The following is a 12540-nucleotide window of genomic DNA, read 5'->3' as shown; positions in this document are numbered from 1 at the left end:
TGAAAGGTGCTGATGCTTGAACCTCCGTTCTCGGATGAATGAGCTCACAACTACTGCTGGTGACTGAAGTCTCCCCCTTCCTCTCTTCTTTCTCCTGCCTCTCATTAAGGTAAGGGGGACTCAGATATAAGGGGTGCTCTGAGGACTCTGATGTAGGGGGGCTTTGGAAAATCTGATTTAAGGGGGGATGTCAGGAACTCTGATGTAAGTTTGAGATTTGGTGAGCAGAAACCCCCTTACAACAGAGTTTCCCTTTACACCAGAGTCCAGAGCACCACCCCCCCCCCCCCCCCATAAAATTGCTATGCACTGCTAAAGTGTTCGTGTTTCGGTTGAAGAAAAGGTGGCAACCCTATGTCCATATCATAAAGCAAAAAAAAATCTGCTCATCTGAACACCTAACTAAACTTATTACAGTTTCTGTCTAACAGGGTGTCCCCTAATGGGTTCCCCAACACAAAGAAGTAGTCCTTGTACCTTGTTTTAGTGTTCTGTCAGCAGGCAGCCTTTTCACCCAGCAGCATGTTCTAGAGAGTAAGCCTATGTACACACAATGGCATTTTCCAAAACAAAACCGTGGATTTTTTTCCGAAGGATGTTGGCTCAAACTTGTCTTGCATACACACGGTCACAGAAATGTTGTCAGAAATTCCGAAACGCCAAGAACACGGTGACCTACAACGCGTACGACAAGCCGAGAAAAATGAAGTTCAATAGTCAGTTGCTCTTCTGCTTGATTCCAAGTGTGCGTGGACTTTTGTGAGTCGGAATTGTGTACACATGCTTGGAATTTCCGACAACAAGTCTTGTTGTCGGAAAATTTGAGAGCCTGCTCTTAAACATTTGTTGGCGGAAATTCCGATAATAAATGTTCTATGGAGCATACACAACATCGGACTTTCCGACAACAAGCTCACACCCAACATTTGTTGTTGGAAAATCCTACCATAAGCCTCAGTCAGTTCCCCTATAAAATAGCATGTACTAATTACAGGGTATATAAAAATACTTTTACAATGACTACTACCCCTACTGCTACAATTGTTTTTACTAATATAGCTAGTAATGCTTTATCCCCAGTGGATATAAACCATATGTATAAATTATATTCTATTACATAAAATATATTTAGTACATCACTGAGTGTTTTAATGTAAATAATACAGTATAAGAAAAGCAATTTTGTGTTTTCTTAATATGTATGGTGTGCCTGATGAAATGAGACACTGTTAATACCAAAAAGTGCACTAATAGGGGGAAAGTTAACAACAGTTACTTTCATGTTGTCGTACATCCCACTTGCTCTGAGATAATGGATTTTGTTCTGTGCTTTGAACTCTCAAACCTGCAGAAGCACTTTCATCTCACATTTCGACACTGTTGGTGAGACCAGAGCTTTGATTACTGAAAGTAAAATTAGGCCTTTGAAGTCTACCACAACTTTTGTTTAGCGGTCAATTGATTTTCTTTCCAAAAGAGTTGGCATTAAAGTTGGAATGCTCCCAGAATTTTCACTTAAGCTCCACTTCATGGAACCAGCTGTGACCGAAACATTGGATTTTTAAATGATTTTTATTGCAAATATTAACTTTTTTTCTCGCAGACTTTCTGAATGGTTTCTGGATGCTTTGAAGAAAAAGAAGGAGAAAAGTTAAGCATTTCTGAAATAAAAAATGTTATCATTACCTACAGAAGCATGGTCTTTGAATTTGAGCTATGTTCCAAAAAATACATAACACTGTCAGACTAATCTACATTTTGTATGGATATTTAAAAGCACACATGCGGGCTACTTTACAGGTACACCAACTACTAGCTATTTTATAGGTACACCAACTACTAGCTATTTTATAGGTACACCAACTACTAGCTATTTTATAGGTGCACCAACTACTGACTACTTTATAGGTACACCAACTACTGGCTATTTTATAGGTACACCAACTACTAGCTATTTTATAGGTACACCAACTACTAGCTATTTTATAGGTACACCAACTACTGGCTATTTTATAGGTACACCAACTACTGGCTACTTTATAGGTACACCAACTACTGGCTACTTTATAGGTACACCAACTACTAGCTATTTTATAGGTACACCAACTACTAGCTATTTTATAGGTACACCAACTACTAGCTATTTTATAGGTACACCAACTACTAGCTATTTTATAGGTACACCAACTACTGGCTACTTTATAGGTACACAAACTACTGGCTACTTTATACTGTAGGTACACCAACTATACCAGCTTTCGTATAGGTACGCAAACCTACTAGGGGTTCAAATGGTCTTCAACAATGATAAGGCATATTGCAATATTGAAACAATGGCTATTTATCATTAAAAGGTTGAGGTGTAATTCCAATTTTATTGAGAAAAATAAAATAAAATTGTCTTCGGGTGATTAATGTACACTGCAGGAATCTTCAGAAAGACAGATTGATGAGCTGCATTGAAATGTTGACAATACAGTTGTGCTGCTTTGATTTATCTCCACTGCATGACCCATGAGTGCAAGTGGATTTGTATTGACATTTCTTTGTGGGTGAGCACCCGAGTATTTACCTAACATAAATTTGCTACCCTTAGGTCTGTATATTTCAAAGATTATATTATACAAGGGGCCTTCAAAAGGTTTCCACGCTTTTTTAAAAAATTTTAATAGTTAAGAAAGTGCTGAAACTTTTTGAAGAACCCTCGTACTTTTTTGCAGAATTCTATCTTTTTCTATCCATGAATAAACGGCTGTTTGTTTCACAATGACCTTTTCAGACTGATTCCTTAACGGAAGGGACTGTGTTTATTACAACCCTCTGAGCAAACCCCAGCAGCAGGGGCGGCTCATCCATTAAGGACACAGGGCGCTGCCCCCCTCTATCTATGTCCACCACCCCATTCATGCTTCCAGCCCCTTTCAGGATGCCGGATGAATGGAATCCAATGTGCGCTGGGTGTTTTTTTAAGCACCTGATAAGGGCCAGATGCTCTAATAGGCTTCAAAATAGGATGGGCTCAGGGCGTATAGAATGCAAACGGAGCCCACCCAGGTGTGTTACAATAGCCAATGAATATTCGCTGTTGTAACACTGATCCTCCTCAGGCCAGTCAGGAAGTGGGTTTTGAGACTCGTCACCCAATTGGCTGAAAGAACAGGCGATCCTATTGGATGCCTAGGAGGAGGGGAGGAGACGCACGACCACTGAGACGGAGGAGATGGGGGAAATGCCAGGGGAATCAAGTCGTTCAAAAAATTACAGTGGTGGCAGATTTAAATAGAAATAAAACATTTTAATAACATTAAATTGCAAAATAATTTATATAGCACTTTTATATGCTATTTTCATTTTTTTATTATTAAAGTGGATTGCTTCTTTAAAACCATTTCATTTTGGACAGGGTAGGTAAGAGTTATCATTTCTTTCAAATTTGTATCTCCGTCTGTGACCCCATTGGGGAGATTTGCCCTTACTTCCTGTCACTGTGGTATAGGAAATGGGAAGTGCACAGGAAAGCACAGGCAGAAAAGAAAAATTGACAAATTCTAAAGTCCCCTAATTCGACTAAAAATATTGTTTAATGTCACCATTGAAGAACTATCCAATGACACAACAACTGACAGTAAGCGAGGGCAGATCTTCCCAGTAGGGACACAGGTGGTTGCCGAAGCTTGACCTTCCATCCAAAAAGAAAAAGGTTCAGCTGAAAAGGCTTTAATGTGTGCCGAGAAATGATTATATGTAAATATTACATTTTTATTATTTAAATAAAAGAAAAAAAATAATATAAATGTATAAAATACATAAAACTATTATTATTATACAATTATTAAATTATTACTATTGTCAATAATAATAATAATAATAATAATAATATTTGAATTAAATAACATACATAATGTAAAATAAACAAAATACATAAAATTAATATTGTAACAGTAAAAATAATTAAATAATTAATTAAAATAATAAATCCTTCAAATATTAAATCACTAGCAGCTTGAATGGATCCATGGATTCTGCATGCTGCATATTTCAACTTCTGACCCTTCCATTTACATAAAAAAATAAAAAAAATTCTAAAACTCAATTGTCTTGTTTCGGTAATGTCATTCCCACTATACTGTAGCCTTACTTTTCAATCATTATCTCTCTACCCACCAATGGTTCAATGTATTGAGAGGCCAGGGGTATTCTTTTGCCCACCGCAATTGCAGACTTCCAGATGATCAAACGGAAACCACATTGGAAACCACATCTGGCCCCAGCAAAACCTTTCATCATAGACCTGTTTTCGTTTTTTAAAAACATAACAATTTAGTATTTTCTTGTCCTTAGCTGAATGGTTTAGGGAGTGAATTGGTATCATACGATTCGCTGTTTAGCTTGTCTTAGCCCTTGTACACGCGGTCGGAGAATCCGTCGGAATGTGTCCTATCGGACCGTGTTGTCGGATAATCCGACTGTGTGTGGTCTGCATCGGACTGATTCCATCGGAATATCCGTCAGACCCAATTTTCCAACTTGTTGGAAATATTTCCCGACCAACTGGTTCGATCGGACATACTCCGATCATGTGTAGAGAATTTTGATCGGACCAAGTGCCACGCATGCTCAGATCAAATTCCTACATCAAAGCTATTGACCACTAGCCTGAACGTAGTCCCATCGTAATGAAATTACGTCATCACGTTCTGAATGATCGGATTTTTCGACAACCTAGTCCGACCGTGTGTATGCAACAGTTTCGGACAAGATCCGACAGACAAAATCCGACGGATTTCGTTGTCGAAATCTCCGACCGTGTGTACAGGGGCTTAGACTACAGGTATATATAATAATGTTCATCGTGTATACACTGGAAAGCATCCAAGTGATCTGACATATAAAATTCCTGCAAAGGCTTGCCCCAAGGCTTCTCTTCGAGTTACTCTTGGAGTAACATTTAAAGGATCAGCCTTACAGAAAGTGATATTTCTATTATGAATGGACACCAGTGGCCTGATTAATTTACAGACATATTTTTTCTCTGGGTCTCCTGTAAAGAGATGTCTTTTACTGAAGCTGCCAGTCTGTCGCCTTTCTCAGTCCTTTTACATCCCTTGAAAAAAAAAGGGATGTAAAAATATAATTATACCTAAAGTTTATGGTACATGATCACTAAATTGAAGAATGATTGATATATACAGTATCACACAAAAGTGAGTACACCCCTCACATTTTTGTAAATATTTTCTTCTATCTTTTCATGTGACAACACTGAGGAAATGACACTTTGCTACAATGTAAAGTAGTGAGTGTACAGCTTGTATAACAGTGTATATTTGCCGTCCCCTCAAAATAATTCAATACGCAGCCATTAATGTAGAAACCGCTGGCAACAAAAGTGATTACACCCCTAAGTGAAAATGTCCAAATTGGGCCCAATTAGCCATTTTCCCCTCCCCGGTGTCAAGTAACTCATTAGTGTTACAAGATCTCAGGTGTGAATGGGGAGTAGGTGTGTAATGCCCTGTACACACGGTCGGACTTTCCGACGGAAAATGTGTGATCAGATCTTATTGTTGGAAAATCCAATCATGTGTGGGCTCCATCTGACTTTTTCCGACACACAAAGTTTGAGAGCAGGATCTAAAATTGTCCGACAACAAAATCCTATTGTTTAAATTCCGATTGTGTGTAAACAATTGCAACGGACAAAGTGCCAAGCATGCTCAGAATAAATTACGAGATGAAAGCTATTGGCTACTGCCCTCTTTATAGTCCCGTTGTACATGTTCTACGTCACCATGTTCTGAACAATCGGATTTTCCGACAACTTTGTGCGACTATGTGTATGCAAGAGAAGTTTGGGCCAAAATCCGTCAGAAAAAAATCAGACAGATTTTGTAGTCAGAATGTCCAACCATGTGTATTAAATTTGGTGTTATTGTGCTCACTCTCTCATTGTCAGGAACCATGAATCAGACTGAGAAAGAAGTGCAGTAAACATCACACTATTTAATAAAATGGTATAAATGGAGCAAAGATAGTCAAAACATAGCCAGAGTTCGGTAACCAGGACGGGTAGTCAGAACAAGCCAGAGAAACGAGAGTCCAGAGATCAGCGAAGTCGGGTGCAGCATACAGGATCAGGAACCAGAAGGTAAGTCAGCCAAGCAAAAGACTTTCACAGGAAAACACAGCAGAGATATGTTGACCAAGGTGAAGGCACAGAAGATCTGATTCATGCAGTTTAAATAGCTAGCACAGCTGAAGACCAGGTGAGTCACTGTGGAATGAAGAGTGCTGCCAATTAACAGACAGCTGAGTACAGAGCTCTGAGAAGGAAGGACTGAGCCCAGGCCTGACAGTACCCCCCCTCAATGACCCCTCCTCCTTGGAGGACCACCAGGTTTGAGGGCAAAACGTCTATGGAAAGCACGAATGAGGACAGGAGCATTTACCTCCAAGGATGAGACCCAAGACCGTAGGATTTCCAATGAACCAAGTACTGTATGCGCCCACAGAACCTACAGCAATCAATGCTAGCTTGAATCTCATACTCCTCATGGTTCTCAACCTGAACTGGGTGAAGATGTGGTACCGAGGTGGTGAACCGGTTGCATACCAAAGGTTTTAATAAGGAGACATGACAGGTCCGCCTGTCAGTTTTTTAGGCAGACCTGAACAGACGCTCTATGCAGGTCTAAGGAGTGACGGATGTCAACGTTGACCATGTCCGCTGACATCCGATCCGCTAAAATCAGACGTACAGCGATACGTTTGCATCTGTCCTGGTGAATCGAATCGGATGAGATCTGATGAAAACGGACATGCTGTCCGTTTTCGTCCGATCCCTTCATAGAAATCAGCAGCGCTCTGACAGGCCCCTCCCCGTTCAGTGAGCATAGACGGACCTGTCATCCACCGGCTCAGCGGAGATTAACGGAGAGATCGCCCGCTGAGCTGGCGGACTCCACTGAGCGGATCCGCCTCGTGTGAACGAGGCCTTAGTCATCACTCCCAAAAGTAGAAACTTGAAATTCTAATTGTCCATAGTATGTGTGTCAGGTGCAACATTTTAATTAGTATTGCATTTGATCATGTACAACGCAACATGCTGCCTTTAATGTATTCACACCCATGTGTGCCTGTTGTGTCAGGATTAGAAAGCATTAGGTGTTTAAAGAATGGAATTTAGCTAGGAATACATTGCTTTAAAATAGCTCAATTGTTATTTTATAGATTTTGCTGATGTGTGCTTTCCAGAGGTCATGTTAAACTAGAAAATATTATTTCTTAAAGTCAAAGAAAAAGAAATGTAATATCAGCAGTAGTGTAGGAAAAAAAAAATCATTTTCTCCAGGATCCAGAGGTTTGAGCATGTGCAGAGTTATCAAAGATGCTAGAATGTTCAACTGCTATATAGATTGAGATCTGTAAAACATTAAATAAAATATTATTATTATATAATATAATTAATGAATTAATATATTATTAAATAAATGGTGGTCTTCACGGTGGTTGGAGACTCAATTTAACAGTGAAAGTCACTCACTGATAAAGCCAAGAATATTTTGATAATGCCAACTTCCTTTTATATGACACATTTGATTTTTTTCTTTTTTTTTCTTTTTTTTTATTCTTTGCCAAAAGTAAAATTTTGGACAATCAGATGAAAAAGTGTATCCTATATATTGTAAATGCATCAGGTATTCTTTACCTAAAGTTAACCAACGTTAAATAGAATGGCAGTGGTTTAAGCCCTTGTACACACGGTCGGACATTGACAACAAAATCCGTCTGATTTTTTCCAACAGATTTTGTCCGAAACTGGTGTTGCATACACACGGTCAGGCCGCGTACACACGCGCGGACTGTTCGCCCAACTTTGTCCGTCAAACAGTTTCGGCAAACAGTCCGCTCAAAATTAGCATGGACGGACATGGCCACACACGACGGACGAACAGTTTGCTGAAACCGTGCGCGATGACGTGAACGGCACGTACGACGGGACGAAAAATACGACGTCCTATACACTGCATTATAACTTTCGGCGTGTAAATCCTTTCTGAGCATGCGCGGAACTTAGTTTGACGAACAAGCCTACACACGAGCGGACTGTTCGCTGAAACAAGGTTTCAGCGGACAGTTTTTCGGAAATTCCGTAAAAACTTTGTTCGTCAAACTGTCCGCTGAAACTGTCCGCTGAAAGCCCACACACGAGCGGACTGTCCGCCCAAACACTGTTCAGCGGACAAAGTTGGGCGAACAGTCCGCCCGTGTGTACGCGGCCTCAGACAAAGTTGTCAGAAAAGCCGATCGTTTAGAACATGATGACGTTCGTTCGTTACAACGGGACTACGTTCAGGCTAGTAGCCAATAGCTTTGGTCTCGTAATTTGATCTGAGCATGTGTGGCACTTTGTCCGATCGGAATTCTCTACAAACGATCGGACAAAGTCTGATCGGATCATGTTGTCGGAAAATTTTATATCCAGCTCTCAAACTTTTTTGTTTGGACATTCCGACGGAAAAAGTCCGATGGAGCCCACACAGGGTCGGATTATCTGACAACACGGTCCGATCGGATATTTTCCATCGGAATTTCCGACCATGTGTACAAGGGCTTACAGGTCTTTTTTTCTTTATTCATCAAGACTAAAAAATACAAATATTTTTCCTTTTATTGGTCAAGAAAGTAGAAAATACAGTAGGGCATATGAAAATATTGTATATTTTTGTTCAAAAGTTGTATTGGTTTAACAAAATAAAGGAGCCAGTACAGAAAGGAGCATGAGAGATAAATCTGCATACACTGAACACAAGAATATACAGAAAAACATACACCCACCGGACACTTTATTAGGCACACCTTGCTAGTACCAGGTTGGATCCCTTTTGGCCTTCAGAACCGCCTTAATTCTTTGTGGCATCGATTTAACGGTGTTGTAAACATTCCTCAGAGATGTTGCTTCTTAGTGACATGATAGCATCACACAGTTGCTTCAAATTTGTTGGCTGCACATCCATAATGTGAATGTGGATTGAGATCTGGTGAGTGTGGAGACCATTGGAGGACAGTGACCTCATTGTCCAATGGTGAGATCTGATGAGTGGGGAGGCCATTGGAGGACAGGGACCTCATTGTCCAGTGGTGAGATGATTGGAGCTTTGTGAGATGGTGCATTATCCTGCTGGAAGGAGCCATCAGAAGATGGGGACACTGTAGTCATAAAGATATGGACATGGTCAGCAACAATAGGCCGTGCCATGCTCAGTTGGTACTGAGGGGCCCAAAGTGTGCCAAGAAAATATCTCCCACACCATTACACCACCACCATCAGCCTGAACTGTTGATACAAGGCAGGATGGATCCATGTTTTCATGTTGTTTATGCCAATTTCTGACTCTACCATCTGAATGTTGCAGCTAAAATCGAGACTCATCAGACCAGGCAACATTTTTCCAATATAAAAAAAACAATAGACTACCGGCGCAAAAAGGAACCAACAGATTATATCCTAGTTTTCTTCCTGATGATGCAAGACACTTTGCGAAACGCGTAGAGGCTGCTGGGAACTTCGTTTCGTCACTTCCGGTATAGGGAAATTGAGACTCGGAACGCACACCGAGGTTATGGAACGCACGCCGCTACTTGGAGAGGATAGGAGAGATAGGGGGACAGATCTGAACCTCATCCCAACGTACACGGCTGGATATGCTTGGTGTCAGCATATAGGCACAGGCGCATGTGAGTTTAACTATGCTTTTTTACCTTTTTTAAATACATTTTGATTACATACTACACCATTATATATCTTTATGAGAAACAACTAGCGCAAGAGGCATTTACATACTGCTTGGAAAGGCTGTTGGTGAAATCCATAAAGGAGTGGTTATCCTAAATAAACCAAAGGTGCATATGCAGGTTTATCTGGTGAGTGGCCATTGCAGCAAGTGGTGGTGAAGTCACTCATTTGGCGGATAAAAGAAGCACTTTATAAAAGAAGCACTTTATATAGGAGGAATACACTAGCACTGAAGTGATCACTCACTTAGGACATTCATTTGCACTGAAATCATTTTTCTGTCCCTTTTTATTTTTTATTTTTTTGGTATTGCTTATAATAAGGATTTGCACTTTATATAGTGGTATGGAATATATATGTCTTCATTAAGGGTGTATTGAGGAAATTATAGAAGTTTTAATATATGCACGGCACTTTAAGTTTGTATATGGCACTGTGAAAGCAATATTTAATGAGCTGGTATAGAAGTGGTGATAGTTAGCGCAATCCATATTATATGCAACGTTTTTCCAATCTTCTATTGTCTAATGTTGGCCTCAGTTTCCTTTCCTTAGTTGACAGGAGTGGCATCCTGTGTGGTCTTCTGCTGCTTCTGCTTCAAGGTTCGGTGTGTGTTCAGAGATGGTATTCTACATATCTGAGTTACTGTTGCCTTTCTATCATCTTGAACCAGTCTGTCCATTCTCTTCTGACCGCTGACATCAGCAAGGTATTTTCCTCCGCACAACTGCCACTCACTGGATAGTTTCTCTTTTTCGGACTATTCCCTGTAAACCCAAGAGGTGGCTGTGCATGGAAAATCTCAGTAGATCAGAAATACTCAGACCAGCCCATCTGGCACCAACAACCATGCCATGTTCAAAATCACTTAAAGCGCTAGTAAACTCAGATAATGTTACCCCAAATCAGCGATATGCAAGTTCATGTTGCTGTTTAGTAGCTATGCGCCACATACATTATGCAAATAAAACATTCTTAGTTGATAAAATTTACTTTTTATGATCATCTCTGCTTGTACTCAGCCACTGCCATTATAACGTCTGTCTTCCGCGTCTCAGTAGTATTTTATTTCCCTCACTCTTCTTCTGTGACCATAATCCCGCATGTGCGCATTCGTTCCCAAAGCCAAGCCTCGTTTTCGTTAAGGACAGACAGGCTCTGTCCTTGGTTCTGTGCTCCAATCCCTGTGAAGTAGCGAGTCACATGGGGTTAAGGATCATCTTTTCACCGGGGGGGTGGGGGGGGAGTGTCACAGGACCTCGGGGCTGACGTCAGCCAAAGGAAAAGACGCAGGACTAATTGTGCATGCGCCGATGATGTCATTGAAAACAAAACAAAGGATCACACTGAAAACAAACAGGTAGGAAGCCACACACACAGTGGTAAACAGGACATTAGTTTACAATGATACATTTTACAGAAACTTGATTTGATGGGTTTACAACCGCTTTAAATCCTCTTTCTTCCCCACTCTAATGCTCGGTTTGAACTTCAGCAAGTCGCCTTCACCACGTCTAGATGCCTAAATACATTGAGTTGCTGCCATGTGATTGGCTGATTAGCAATTTGTGTTAGCATGCAATTGAACAGGTGTACCTAATAAAGTGGTCGGTGAGTGTAGTTTGACCATTAAGGAGGAAGAGTGATTAACTAATTGGAGAAAGAGGATAACATTGTGTAGCACTAACCCCCGAAGGAGCTGCTGGTTTTGTTTTGGACTTACCGTTACCTCCTTGTTTGCTTCTCCGTCTTGGGGTTCCCGTGGTAGATGGCCCAAAGAATGTGGAATACTGAAACTGAATCTTCTTTTGGGTTATTTATTTAGAACAGAAACAGAGTCTTCCAATAAAGGGTATAGGGTTAGGAGCAGGGGCGGACTGATCATTTGGCCACTCGGGCACTGCCCGAGGGCCCTGGGTCACTAGGAGGCCCCATCAGGGTTGCCATCCTCAGTAAAACCAGGGTGTTTTTTTTTTACATCTGTCTCTGAAATGTCCCTTACGGACATACTTTTGGTCTAAAAATCCTGAGATTATAGCTGACCCACCCCTCCAGTACCTTCTCATCCAATAGAAACATGTTTGTGTATACTGTGTGTACATGTATGTGTATACTGTGTGATTGTATACTGTGTGTGTGTATACTGTGTGGCCCCATAATCTCTGATTGCCTGGTGGTCCCATTATCTCCTATTGCCAGCAGGCCCCATAATCTCCTATTGCCCGGGGGCCCCATGGGTTGTCAGTCCACCTCTGGTTAGGAGTGAGTTCAGGTACTTAGATTACGAAAAATTGAATTCTTTAAAGGAAAATCCAGAGAATAGCAACCGTTTCACATCTGGATTTAACAACCCCCGGACAGACCTCCTCTCACTAGGCCTAGCAGCCGATGGGGTGCTTGGTAAAGTCTCTGTCACAGACTTATGAGGTACACTTGAGCGTTACTGAGGGACGTAGATACATTTAAAGAGCTAACATACGGTACCAGGTTCTCTCAGCCAATCCGCAGATACCATATGAGTGTTGATCCAGGCTGCGTCCTTCAACTAAGCCTCCAGGCTCCTTCAGAGAAGCCAGCCTTGCACATGGCCTTCTCCTGAAGAGTCCTCCACTGGGGTTCCTCAGTTGCTGGGCCTCTCCTTTTAGATGTGACGGCACCAGACCACCCTTGGATCAGTAGGCCCTGAAATCCAGTCGGGCCTGTCCCTGCAGTTGCTTCGCCTCGGGCCAGCAGGCCCCGAGACT

The 12540-nt window shown here is 41.2% G+C and overlaps 1 long non-coding RNA gene across 1 annotated transcript in view; it reads right to left on the bottom strand.

Moving 5' to 3' along the window:
• Positions 1-292: 292 nt before the first annotated feature.
• Positions 293-12540, bottom strand: part of LOC143997652 (uncharacterized) — a 106869-nt gene continuing 94621 nt past the window's right edge. The window contains exon 3 of the long non-coding RNA XR_013277715.1: positions 293-1626. This is a non-coding gene — a long non-coding RNA (uncharacterized LOC143997652). The remainder of the gene's footprint in view (positions 1627-12540) is intronic.

The sequence above is a fragment of the Lithobates pipiens genome, unplaced genomic scaffold, assembly GCF_037356315.1.
Source record: "Lithobates pipiens isolate NorthernLeopardFrog02 unplaced genomic scaffold, aLitPip1_a1.2 Scaffold_19, whole genome shotgun sequence".
In the NCBI taxonomy this organism is placed as follows: domain Eukaryota; kingdom Metazoa; phylum Chordata; class Amphibia; order Anura; family Ranidae; genus Lithobates; species Lithobates pipiens.
This window is presented reverse-complemented; position numbering and strand designations above follow the sequence as displayed.